This window comes from Triturus cristatus, chromosome 10 (genome assembly GCF_964204655.1).
Source record: "Triturus cristatus chromosome 10, aTriCri1.1, whole genome shotgun sequence".
NCBI classification, from domain to species: Eukaryota; Metazoa; Chordata; class Amphibia; order Caudata; family Salamandridae; genus Triturus; species Triturus cristatus.
Genome location: NC_140593.1, coordinates 894,747,805 through 894,762,235, shown reverse-complemented (window position 1 = coordinate 894,762,235; position 14,431 = coordinate 894,747,805).

Genomic DNA, 14,431 nt, shown 5'->3' with positions numbered 1-14,431 from the left:
GGACCCCTCTTGGCTACTATAGTCTCCCCGGCCCCACGATTTAAAGCTAAATAGGAGGAGGTGCTGCGGCGCCCGATCGAAGAACGGGAGTGGGAGGCGTTGTGGTCGGACATCTCGAAGCACAACCACTCGATAGAATTGCGAGAGGCACACATGAAGGTAATGATGGATTGGTATATGTATCCGGATAAATTGCGGCGTATCTTTCCAGGCACCTCGGATCGCTGCTGGAGGAGATGCGGGTTCCTAGGGGACTTTGAGCACATCTGGTGGACCTGCCCGACGATCCGCCCCTTCTGGGATGAGATCTTGGCGCAAATCAAATCTATGCTGGGTTACCCGATCCCCACGTCCATGGCGACAGCGCTGTTGGGCCTGCGGGATCCCTCCCTGCGCTACCAAACTAGAGCGGATAAGGCAGTGTTGTGGCTGTGCTTGGGGGCGGCGAAAGTGGCGATCGCGGCCAACTGGAAGAAGCGGACGGCGCCCACGGCCTCGATGTGGCACGCCCGCCTCTGGAGACTTCTGAGCCTAGAGAGAATGACGGATATCTTCAGGGATGACTTTGCCGCGTTTGAGCACAGGTGGGGTCCGTTGGTGACTTTCCTTTCGAGAGGTCTGCCGGCGGCAGTTTGTCCGCCCCAACTTAGGGGCTTACGGCTGTTTCAATTGTAGTGGGCCGCTGTCGCTGTCGGTGACATCCCCTGCTGGTGCTGGCTGAGGTCCCGGGAACTGCTATGGGCCCTTGCCGGGCCGCCTCTTTAGACGGACATCTCCCCTTCCTAGTCACAGCACGGGACCTTCGGGCCCCACTGCCGGAGTCTCTTCCCTGTCTCTCTTTCTCCTACCCTTTCTTCTCTTTCTTTTTTTTTTTTTTTTTTCTCTCTTTGGATTTGGGGGTGGGGGGGAGGAGGGAGGGATTGTGGGGAGTTGGGGTTGATTGTTACATTGAAGGTGCAGCCTATTGACATGGTGCCGGCAAGGTGGTTAGGCCAAACTTTTGAGTGCCGGACCGGCACGGGACTGTTAGTACCCGATGGGCACCCACGGGAGGTTCCCGGGGTATCACTCTTGGGCCTACGTCCCCCCCTTATTTTAGTTCTCTGTATCCCTTCTATAGCGATTGTTGTGATGGAGGAGACTCGCCCTTTTGGGGTGCGGCTAAGAGTCGGTATGGTGCTATGTCTACCACCGCTTACTGGTCCATTCAGTTATGAGGCACATGTCAAGGTTTGTTCTGCATGTACTGCTCTTTTTGTGTGACTAATAAAAACAAGTTTGACAACAAAAAAAAAGTGAAGTGACCAGGCTATAAGGGAAACCGTATATCTATAGTGAAAGGTGCAAGCATCATTTCTTGCAGACTGCAATGGCAGCTCTGCAGACACAGTTTGCATGGGCTCCTATGGGTGGCATAATACATGCTGCAGCCCATAGGAGACCCCTGCTGTACCAATGCTCTGGTATACCAATGTCCTGGGCACCTCAGTACCATATACTAGGGACTTATATGCCAACTGTGGGGTGTACAAAGTACTTACCAGAGAATTTATAGGAGAGAGAACTGTCACTGGTGTTCTGATTAGCAGGATCCCAGTGAACTACAGTCAAAACACTCTGACACTAGGTGGGGGAATCTATGCCCAAAACATCCTACTTTCCTACAGCTGGTACACGGAGGGATCTCAGGATAGAGTATGAGAGGCAAGGTTATGAGTACATTTGGAAGCTGGTCCCTTTCTCTGTTGCCCTGCATATATGTTAATTTGTGTATTTATTACCTGCCTGCAATTTTTCGCGTACATTTTTGTGAACTGTCAACGCTTGAAAACATCCAACCTCCATGTGCCCTTCTCAGTGCGACTCTCTGACCACATCTTGCACCCCTCTTTTGATGTAGCTTCAGGGCATTTTGGCTTAATTCTTCCAATGCATTACCTAATACATGTCCTCTCTCAGTTCCTTCCACACCACCCTCTGCACTGCAATCAACAGCTGACTACTTTCTGCTTTCCACAATTCCTTTCCCCCGCTGCTACTGCCCCACCCTGCATTACCTCTAACTACTCTCCATAAACTCTGTCAGTCGTGTAGCTCAAAATGACGAGGCTCCCATCTAAAACATATTGAAGGCTCCTGAGATCTCAGATAGTGCTTAGTTTGTGCTGACGGTTGTACTTATTTTAGGAGACAAGGAATTATTTTTCATCGGTGGACTTAAACCTGGAGCAAGAGAAATAAAGACAGAAATCTATTTTTGAAAATACTGAAATAATTTATACCATATTAAATAAGAACATTCAAATCATCAATTTAAGAAGCAAGGCATGGTCACTTGAGATAATAAATGCGTACCTCCCACCAGGTGGCTATGCTCAAGTCAAATCGGACATCCTACCTTTCAAAGAACATCTTGTGATGAAAAGATTGGAAGAATTTGCCGAAACCTCCACTGGAAATCAAGATGGGATGACCTTTCCAGTCTAGAAAGAACTATACATTGGTCTGCAACAATTTTAATACCAAATTGCATCCCCTAATGTGGGACCAATCGATGAAGACAGCATTTGAAATATACTCTTATCACCTACAGAGCAATGCATAAGCACAAATAAGGGCACTTTTTAAAAAAAAATGTTCAAATATCTTTATTGCATTTTAAAAGAGAAATACAATAGTAATACATTAACAATACACTAGTGCAAGATGAAATCTAACTATAATCGTTCAGTGAAGTATTGAGGCTAAAAAGATTTCATACTAAAAATCAATGGACTGGGATAAAAAGGGAATTAAACATAACATTATTTTAAAAAAGATAATTAAATATATATCATTGTAATAATAAATGTTATAAAGTTCATGAATTACAGTATGAATCACGGGAAAAATAGGAGTGCAAAGTTCCCTTTCAATATAAATCCAAGGGGGTACTAGGTGCAGATCAGGTAAGAACCAAAGAGCCCCTTGAGATGCAAGGAAGGAAATCTGATATAAGTTCCAATCTGGAAGACTACAGCCCCCCAACTCAGAAGGCTTTCTAAGATATTTGAAGGCAATTCTAGCTGTTTTATCACTCCTTAAAAATTTTGAAGCGATTCAGTCAAGCTCATGAAAGAAGGCAGAAGAGAGCCTTATAGGTAACATGGAGGATAAAAAACTTAATAATCGGTGTAATGATCATTTTGAGAGTTTGCAATCTTCCCCACCAAGAAATGTATTTAAGAGACCAGGAAGATAAAAGATCCTTAACCTTAGATAGGATTTGAGATTCATTAAAGGAGATAGTATCCGATAAGTTCTTACAAAAACAAATTCCTAAGTATTTAATGCGGATCAATTGCCATTTAAAACCAGAATCACCCATGTGAACAGGAAAACACAATGCATTTAGAGGGAACATTTCCGTTTTATCTTTATTGAGAGTATATCCAGAGACGGACGAAAAATCACTTATGAATTTAGAAATAACGGGGATTGCTGTTGCAATATCCTCTGAAAAAAGAAAGGACATCATCTGCATACGCTGCTGTTTTAAGCGTGTATAAACCAAATTGAAATCCCTTAATACCCTGATCCAAATTGAGTAGACGAAGGAGCGGAGCTATAGAAAGGAGAAAAAGAAGGGGCGAAAGAGGGCACCCTTGTCTAGTGCCCTGCCGAAGATTAAAAAAAGAAGATGTAGCACCATTATTCTAATGTTTGCTTTTGGTGGCGCATAAAGAGACATGACCATATTGATAAAGGAATCACCAAGGTTGTGAGATTCTAATACTGCTTGTAGAAAAGGCCAAGAAGCTTTATCAAAGACCTTTTCAGCATCAAGGGCGATCGCCGCCGAAGGCAATATTGAGAGTTTTGCCCCTTCCACTATATGACAAAAAGTCCGAATGTTGTCTCAAGCCAGTCTCCCTTTTACAAAGCCTGTCTGGGAAGCGTGTATGAGATTGGGAATGTGTTCTTCTAAGCGCTTGGCTAAGATCTTTGCAAAGATTTTAGCTTCCATATTTAATAATGAAATTGGACGAAAATGTTTAGGAACAGTGTGGTCCTTACCCTCTTTTGGTATAACTACGATAGTAGCTTCAGCAGCCGATCCAGGAACCTTACCAGAGATAACATAATCCTCAAAAACCCTCTTAAGATATTTATTAATTGAGGGAGTAAAGGTTTTATAAAAAGCAATAGGAAAACCATCCGGGCCTGGAGCTTTACCAGAACGAGTAGCCTTAATAGCCTGGATGATTTCCTCAATATCAATTGGTTTCCCTAACTTAGTCATGTCAGCATGGGAAATAGTATTAGTAGGTATTGATTGGAGAAACTTTTGACAGGTAACCTTGGTAGATTGGTTCTTAGGAGTGTATAAAGAAATTTCTTGGGTATGAAATTTCCTTGAAACATCTTTATGATTGATATGAGAAATACGAGATGTATTAACATTTGTATTTTGATATTTTAATGTGGCAGCTAAGAGCTTACCGCCTCTATTCCGTAACAATAAATGACAAGATTTTTGGGCATTCTTTTAGTAACTATGAATTCCAATATTTCAAGTGTTTGATATCCTGCAGAAGTGATTTATCATTTGAATGTCTGAATAATTCCTCTTTATGTTTAATTTCATCCCCTATACATTGAAGATATCGTCTAATATCACTATTTCTTTTGGCCATTTTTTAAATAATATGACCCCTTTACATTTAAATGCATCCCACAACACAACTGGATAATCTACTGAAGAGTCATTAACTTTAAAGAAATTATCAATGTCCACCCCGAGATCCTGAGCTTCATTATTATCTTCCAAAATTTCTGTATTGAGATGCCAAGTAGGAGGGCCCCTCGTATCAGTGAGATTAAGAACAGTTAAAGATACCGCCGCATGATCTGAAACAACTATTGGGTGAATAGTAACATTTATAGTATGTAAAAGTGAGGCATCTACCAACAGATAGTCAATACGAGAAAAGCTTGAGTGTGGCAAGGAGAAAAATGTGAAATCACTACCCGGAGTGTTATGTAATCTCCATGCATCAACCGAATGATGAGAAGAGCACATATTGAGTAAATGTTTATGTGATGTAGGGGGATGAAATTTAAACGCAGAGTGTCCATCCAAAATAGGATCATGGGGAAGATTAAAGTCCCAACAACGATAGTTCTAGAGTTCTGCGGAGTATCAGAAAGTTTCTTGAGTATGCTTTGCCAAAAAAGAGGGTCATCAATGTTAGGAGCATATAAAGTCATAACATATAGATCTTCCGATCCATTAGTCAAACGGGTAAGAAGCCACCTACCACTGGTGTCATGTTTATCTGCAACAATAGATAAACCAGAACCTTTGGAGGTAAGAGTAACCACTCCATTTTTCCCCCAGAAGCCTCAGAACAAGTAATATCAATAACCCAATCCTTCCTCCTAAGCAGAGCTTCTTTAAATGCTATCTTCGTCTCTTGAAGTAAGACCAAGTCACCAGTTAGACTTTTGCAATAATCTGTAAAATGTTGTTCCTCTTAACTGGGTGGTTCAATTCCCAAACATTAAGTGAAACTATATTTAAGCCCTTCATGGATGTGAATAGAACAACAAAATTGAATACATCTGGTAAGGGGGTAAAAGAAAAGCCCAGACATAGTTAGAAATTAACAGAAATGCACCATGAATCCCAAAATTTACTGAAGCAGATGTCCCCAGATTAAGAGAAAGGGAGGAAGTAAAGACTAGAAAGAAGAAACAAAAGAGCAAAAGTACTCCAAAGAAAAATGGAGCATTAAAAAAGAGTAACCCCACAAGGGGATGTCTGTAATAAACAAATTGTGTGGGGGAAAAACGTGGAGGAGCAACAACAGAGGCCAACAGCCACGATGCATACGGTTCAACAATAAATATTTAATTAGGCTTCTAAACAAATGCATAAATACCAGTAAATAGTATACTATCTAAAATTCATCTAAAAAAGGAAATAACACAAGTTCCCAAAAATATAACATATTTGAACAGTGATAAACATATACCATATCATAAGTAGAAAAATAAAGTTATAATATCAGATAAATATCTAAAAAAGTTAGTATAAATAACAATAGTAAATATCAATATAGGGTATACTAGATAATACTATGTGGTGATATAAACAACAATCTAAGGTCATGTAAATAACAATATAGAACATGCACAACTCCGTCTAAGGTATTATAAGTTAATCTATCAAATTAATATAAGTATCCTATGAACATAAAAATCCTAAAGTATGTAATTTAAACAATTACTAAATACTTTAAAATTGATGACAGTCAGGAACAAATTTATACAGTTAGAGTATTTTAGAATTTAAGAAATAGGTAGAAAATTGAACATTAGATGTAATTCATAATTTTGGGTAAGAAAAACTGTGAGAAGAAAAAAAAATATCGAACCCGATAGAAAGAACATGTAAAAGGAATAATCAAGGAAAGAAAAGAAAAAAGAATATGGGGAATAGAGGAAGAGATACTTACATTATCATAAGGACAGTGAGAGAGATAGACAATGAAAAGATCAACCATATAGAATGTTATTACACTGAAAATATATAGTGTTATTTTACCAATTAGATTTGACACTCAAAGACCTAAGAGAAATGTGTAACTATCATAACGTTGGTGACGAATGATGTCATAAATTAGTATATGTATGTAAAATCTAGGCAGAACCTAGCAAAATAGCAGAACCACAAGGATTGTGTCAATGCAGAGAAAAACAGAGAGCTAGCGTATGTAATAAATAATTGAAAACTAGCAGGCACAGACATGTCAGTAGATATACAACATTAAGGGTGTGAAGTACCAGGAAGGGAGTCTGAGTCCATTTGTGATTCAGACTGATTATCCCAAAAAGTCGAGAGATCTGAAGGCTCCTAAAAAAATCTGTGGACGGCCCTTAAAAGTGATTCTAAATCTTAAGGGACCAGCAAAGGAAAATGGAATATTCATATCAATGAGTATCTTGCACAAATTAAGGAAGCCCTAATGACGAGTAACAGTGTCTCTGGCAAAGTCCTGTGATATTGGTATTCTGTGACCTTCCCATTGCATTGTCCTAATCTTCCTCATTTGTGCCAGAATTTGTTCAGTATGTTGATGACGCAAGGGTTTAAAGATCAAAGGTCTTGGAGAAGACATTGTTTTAGCTTTAATAGTTGGAACTCCATGAACACGCTCTATCTCAAAATCCTTGTGGAACGAAATATTCAAAACCTTTGGAATCCAGGTAAGTAAGAAATCAATCACTGAAGGAGCAGACTTCTCACAATCCTCCGGTAATCCGAAAATACGAAGAATGCTTGTGCCATTTCGATCTTTCTGCTCAGTTAAGTCCCTTTTTAATGAAGCCATGGAGCGCTTCAAAGACTGGATGTGTTTAGCTTGTTTGTTTGAAAAGTCATCCACACTACTTATTCGCGTTTAAGCGTTGGAGACTCGTAGTGAAAGATTTTTTAAATCATTCTGAATAGCTGCTTCTTCTACTTGAAGCAGGTCTGTGTTCATTTTGGTACTCTGCTATATCATGGACCGTATTGAGTTTGAGTAATATAGTTTACAGGGTTGAAGCAGAGTAAGAGTTACCCTTGGCTTGTAACTCTGGGGTCGGTGAGATCTGTTTACACCGTTTCAAATTGCCTTTAGAATCTCTGTCCTTAGTGTTCACATCCATACCTTCTGCCATTGGGGAAGATAATAATCACCCTAGAAGTCTTGCTGCACAGACTACGCTATAACAAACATGGTATAAAGCATCAAAAAACGATCCCTTGCTTAAGGAGAATCCGCCAACAGGCAAACGTCACATCATGCAGGACCTGACACCGTCTGTCAAGTTATAGACTTCAGTACTGGATGGACTCTGCACAATAAACAATAACCAGTGTAGGCTCCAAAAGCATTAAGTTAACCAGGCAGAGTATTGCTCATATGCTAATTCACCACCACTGAATTACCGCCAACTCAATATTAGGGCTAGTAGTTAGGCATAGTAGTTAGGCATTGTAACGTTCCAAGCAAATCCTGTCAGCGGCCGCCATTTTGTTTATGTGCTGACGAGATAGAACCAGCTTCCCACACAAAAGTCTCAGAGTCTTTCATAAAAAGGTATAAAAACTGCAATGCATTACCTCATGCAGCGCAGGGGAAAAAGCCTGGACACAAAGAAAACAAACAAGCTTCATGTCCTCTGACCATGAAGTGACGAAACCTGCATGGCACCCGCCATTTTGGGACCCCGAAGCCAAGAAAAGCTCAGTTCAAAACTTCACACAGGGAAGCAGCCCGAGTAACTTGTGAGCCGTCCCCAAGGCTCCCGAGCTGTTTCGCCGCCTATCGCTGCTTCAAGGTGATCAAAAATCACCCGAAAAGCATCTCCGTTGGAGCGTCCTCACCGGTGATCCGACGGAGCTCAGGAAAGTGCGGCCATCTTTGTAGCGTGCTAAGCCACGCCCCTGAGGGCAAATTAATTTAAAAGCTGTAACTGAGGGAGGTCTGCGCCCATTGAATGGCCCAACTAAATCAGATAAACCCCCTAAATCTACCTTTCAAGTTGGTGGTAGGCAAAGTGTGATTGATTAAATGGCAATAAATATTGGAGTACTGCATTTTATTACTGATATGGGAGTAATCAGTAGGATTGAAAGCAATCTTGATCCACTGATTCTTGTTTTGGAGCATCCAATTTCAGGCTTTCTGATGCCAACTCCTAGCCGAAATGTAAAAGGCCTTAAAATTGCCCTAAAACCAAATAGGAAGAACATTGTCAGGATTGGAAATAATTGTGACAATGAAAATAGCTATACTATCAGTCAAAAATGGTTGATATTACATACCACGACCTTCACCTTACCTGTAAACGATTTGGTGCAGCAGCTGCAGCAGTTGCAAAAGTTTGAGGAGCTGCTGTTACAGACAAGTGTGGAAAGAAAGAACAGAACTAATACTGTTCCTAAACATTCTTTCTATGACGGCCAGGATTGGTTTGATGAGGAGTGTGCGAAACTAAAAAAAGCATTGCAACTAGCTCTAAAGAACCAACATTTGTCAGAAACCAACAAACAGCTATTCTTTGATAGAAGAGAGCAGTAAAAAGGGCTGTTAAAATATAAAAAGAAGCATCACTCACATAAGTTATGGCAAGGTCTGCTGGATGTAATATCCTCAAGAAACCCAAAGAAATTCTTGGAGATTATCAGGTGGGGCTGCAAAGGTGCTCCAAAGAGTTTGGAGCTGAACATCACCCTGCAACTCTGGATAAATCACTTTACTACTCTGTACCAGAGAGATGGCCACGTTTCACCACATGGAATGAACAACATGCTAGTACAACATCAGGTGACCACTGGGGCTAAACCCCAATGAGAAGCCCCAATCTGAAGATCTAGTGGGAACTTAGACCCACAGTCAACAACTAATAAGCATGAAGGCCTAAGACAGTGCACCTCAGACCATGCACTTTCTAGATAGTTTCTACAATCCCTGGCAATCCATTGACTCTGGAGCAACTGCATGAATTCAGTGAAAAAGAAGTTGTACAAATGATCATGGCTCAAAAACCCAATAAGGCAGCTGGTCAGGACAACATTCCTTCAGATGTCTAGCGAAATCAGCTAATACTATGGTCATCGATTCTGACTTGGACTTTTAATAATATCTTGTCTCTAGAAGACATTCCTTCATCATGAAGAAAATCAATAATTGTGCCTCTACAGAAAAAAGGCTCAAGAGACCTCATGGTTAGACCGTAATTTGACTTTCAAAATGCAAGCTAGAAAGACAATAGCAACCTGTTTCGGCCTGATCAGAATGGCCAGGAAAGTACTTCCCCTGCTCCCCCCCGAAGCCAAGAAAACCATGGTGCAATCTCTCCTATTGTCAAGGTTGGACTATGGCAATGGGCGTTATCTGGGAGCCCCTAGCTCTGTGATCAATAAACTGCAGATGAACCAGAACTGCGCAGCCAGATTGCTGACTGGAACTCCCAAATTCCTGTCCGCAAAACCAGCCCTCCGCCTACTACACTGGCTCCCAGTGAAAGAACAAGTTATGTTTAAAGCTCTCTGTATAGTTTACAGATCCTTGCAGGGGACTGGCCCTCCTCTTCTCTCGGCTGTAATTCAGCCTTTTAAAGCAAGGAGAGAACTTCGCTCGGATGAACTTCACCTAGTCAACATCCCTAGAATCAAATGAGCCAGAAGTGGCAGTAAACTCTTTTCTCTTAATGCCGGCAGGCTTTGGAACGCTCTGCCCCTTCACCTCCGGAAAGAGACTGATCATCTTGCCTTCCAGAAACAACTCAAAACCCTCCTGTTCCCTTGAATCTTGCTGTTCCATCTGATCATGAGTTTTGCCTAGCGCTGGGAGACCTTCTGGTAGCCATGCGCTTTACAAATGTCCTTTTCATTTCATTTCATGTCCAGTTACCGGCTGATTACGCTGCTTAATGGCATGGGCAAAATATTTGGAAAGCTGTTGCTATCAAGCTTGAACCAGTTGTTGGAAGAAAGGGATCTAATTTCACCATACCAAGCAGGCTTCAAGGGGGGCCTGAGCATAATAGATCAGGTATTCAGAACTGCACGAAATTGCCTCTAAATACACCTGTCTAAAAAAGTTATCACTTTATTTGGTTTTCGTAGACCTCTAAACAGCTTTTGACACCTTTGACCGCCCTATATTATGGCAAAGCTTAAGGGAGATGAGACTCACAGAAAAGATCCTGAAGTTACGATTGCACTGCACTCTGGTAATGCCATTAGGATAAGATATAGCCCCAGAGGTGATAATACAACGGAGATCCCAATACAGCGAGGCATAAAACAAGGCTGCGTCTTAACACCAACCCATTTTAATTGTTACATAAATGATGTTGTAAAGATTGTGAAGGATCTTAATTTGGTGTACCTAAATTAAGCAACAAGTGCATATCAATACTGCTTTTTGTTGATGAGGCGGTGCTGATGTCTAGAACAGAGATATCGATGCATCATCTGTTGAAAGGGTTTGAGTCTTTCTGTATCACCAGAAGATTGACCATCAACGCCTGGAAAACAAAATATATGATTCTTAATCAAAAGCAGAAACTTTGAGCCACTTTTGAGGTGTACAATAAACGTCTGGATCAAGTTTCTAGATACATCTACTTGGGCATTCGTCTGGATGGTAAACTGTTGAGTACTCTGCAGTTATCCAAAAAAATACCATCTTAGCCCAGTAACCTGAAGCGGTGCTGAGTTTTGCAAAATCCTATGGTGATCACAGTAGGGTCAGCAACGCTGGCCTATAAAATGAAAGTAAGGGCGGCAAGTCTATACAGAGCCAAGATTTGGGGACACAAGAAGATCCCACCAATACAAATCATTGAAAATAATTTCATTCGACGGTTACTCCATCTGGGCTGTGGAACAACTATGTCGCGAGAACAAACATAGGTATTGGAAAAATCGAAGATTATATCGCACTGGCGCCACTAAAATACTGGTTCTGTATATGGTCCAAGGGAAACTTGCATGAGACAGATAAACTTTAACAGATATTATGAAGCTATGAGATCAGCATAAGCTACCAAGGATCACTCATCTGTCAAATTCCTTAGTTAAGATTGGCCTGAAAGAATTCTGGCTCCATCCTGACACATTTACGAAGGATAGCCTTGTAGTGCCAATGACGGCATATTGGGACCATAAAATCTAGTGAACTTTAATCAACTAGGCCCCCTCTCAAAGCGCTATCTGTCATGATCTGTCCCCTATTATTTGCATCGATGATATCTACCCAGTAGAAAAAAGATCTCTTTATCTAAAATGTCATTTAGGAGTATTACCAGGGGATTCAGTAACCAAAAAGGTGGTCATCAAACTCTGAGGAGGGGTCTGATCATTGTTTGTGTTCTTTGGGTGGCCCAGAGACATATCCCACTTCCTCCTGCTGTGCCATTCTACTTCATGCCTTTTTAATCAATAACTATGTCCACTTTTCTTACAGTTCAAAGTCAGAAAGTGCAACGAGGCCGAGGCTCTGTGCATGAGATCTGACAGCAGAGAGATGTTGCTAGCAGCTTCGTCCTATATCTACGCAGCATGAAAACAAAGAGTAAAAGTGCATAAAATGTCACGCGAAGATAGATAATGCCTATAAAGCCGCAGCTGGGTAAATTCATCATATGTTGTTTTCTGAATTTTCCCAGCCTTGTCCTTACTAGAAATTGTGTAACTGCCTTTTTCCTGTTAGAACACTGAATTGTGGTACATGTCCTCCAATAAAAACTTTAGCACGGTACGGTCCCAACATCAAGTAAAATAGCATCCAAGCACCTTATGAAGTTATTTCAGAGACTAGATTAAATAGACTGATGGGCAGTGCTTTAAATGGGCTGGTACTGTCTGGTACTGAGTACCGGCACTTTTTTATTTTTGAGAAGGGGAGTACTGCACTTCTGAAGAAAAACATAATACTTTTAATTGGAGAGTCCAGGCACCTTTCAGAAATAAGCAGGTACTCTGGTACAGAGTACTTGCACTTCTGTTTTTCCATTTCAAGCACTGCTGACAGGGACATAAAAGATGTTATGTTGCATAGGTTTTAATGTCATAAGCAGGTTGTCTATTTAGGTTGCCTAATTGTCCTTTCTAAATGTATTTATATTTTAGGTAGAACATACCTTCAAGGTGACTTTGATTGTTTAAAGCTTATCTTTTTTGTGTGTTCCTGGTGCAAAGGTGGGCAGATACTTTGTTTATCGGCGGCTGATGATCAATCTATCGCTGGAGGATGAGCAGACACGCTTTTACTTTAAGTACAATAAGTTTCTAAACTTATGCCCCGTTTCAGTTGCTGTAGGGTTTTTGTTTTTGATAATAAACTTTGTTGGTTTTTAGAAGTCAAAGAAAAGTTAGCATTGACAGCACATTATAATTATACAGGTTTGCATATTGGACATAATGGGGGCATCTGATTGTGTAATCATACAGTAGGCACAATGATCAAGCACATTATATAGCAAAAGAAAGCCTGTTGTCGAAGGCAAAAGTCAATCCCTGCGGACCCTGTTCCCATTTGATCAGTCCACTTACCCCACACCCTTTGGTATTTGGCTGGGCAATCCCTGGCTTCAAATAAAGGCTTCTCTTGTGCAGCGCACCAGTTCACCCCTCGGTGCCATCTAGCTATTGTGGGGGGGTCCGGTTGTGTCCAGGAAATGGCAATATCTCGTTTGGCCACCATGATGGCAGTCCCCAGGAATAATTTGTCTACACGGGATCCGTCTAGTCCGTCCGTAATGCCCAGGAGGAGGCGCTTAGGATCATGGGGTGCATGCCAACCGAAGATGTGTGTGAGTTCGGATTCTATTTTGTCCCAGTATTTTATGAGGCGAGGGCAAGACCAGACCACATGGTAGAAGTCTGCTGGTTAGTGCCTACAGCGTACGCATTCGGGCGAGATGTGCAGCCCTGCTCTGTGTAGTCTCTCTGGGGTAAGGTATGCAGCGTGGTGATAATAGATCTGGACGAGTCGGAGCCTGGCAGAGGTAATAATCGTCTTGGGAGCCATTAGGGCATCCCGCTAGTCTTCATCTTAAAGAGGGCCCAGCCAACCCTCCCAGCGAACTCTCAGCAGGTCCAGAGATGTGGGGCTGTTGTTTGTGAGGGTGCGGTATATACGCGATATGCCCCCCTCAGGGAGTGGGGTGCCTGTCAAGATGTGTGTGCTGATGATGTGTTGTAACTGTAAGTATCTGTAAAATTGTGAGGTGTGTAAGGAGAAGCGGGTCTGTAGGGTCTGAAAACTTCGTATGTGGTCTCCTACCCACACGTCGCCCAATTGGGAGATACCAATATAGTCCCAATGTTTAGACCCTCGTAACGCCGCCACTTCGCTGAGCCACAAACCTTGCCAGAGTGGCGTTTGTTGGGTCGGTTTGGATTCCCACCGTGTATAGCGTAAGGCCGAGCGCCAGGCCAGGAAAACTGTTCAGGTCACCGTTGGGAGCGTCCTATGAATGGGGGAGCTGTACATGAGAGCTTGGATTTGGGGGAAGTCCACGTCTAGGAGTTCAGTTTTGTAAGCTGGATTGGCCTACACCCCGGTGAACCAATCATGGAGGACGAGTAAACTCATAGCCAGATGGTATAGGTAGAGGTCCGTCATGCCCATGCCGCCATCAAAGGACGGAATGCGACAGCTGTCAATAGACATGCGCGGCCATCCCGTTCCCCACAGGAACCGTGTGCTCATGGTGTCCATCTCTCGGAACCAACTTCGGGGGTAGTGGAAGGGAGTATTTTGAATAATGTATAGAAAGCGGGGGAGGATCAGCATTTTAAATAGTGCCACTTTCCCAAGCGGGTTAAGTTGTAGGATGCTGTAGGGTTTATCATTGGACGGGCAACACGAACTAGTACTTTATG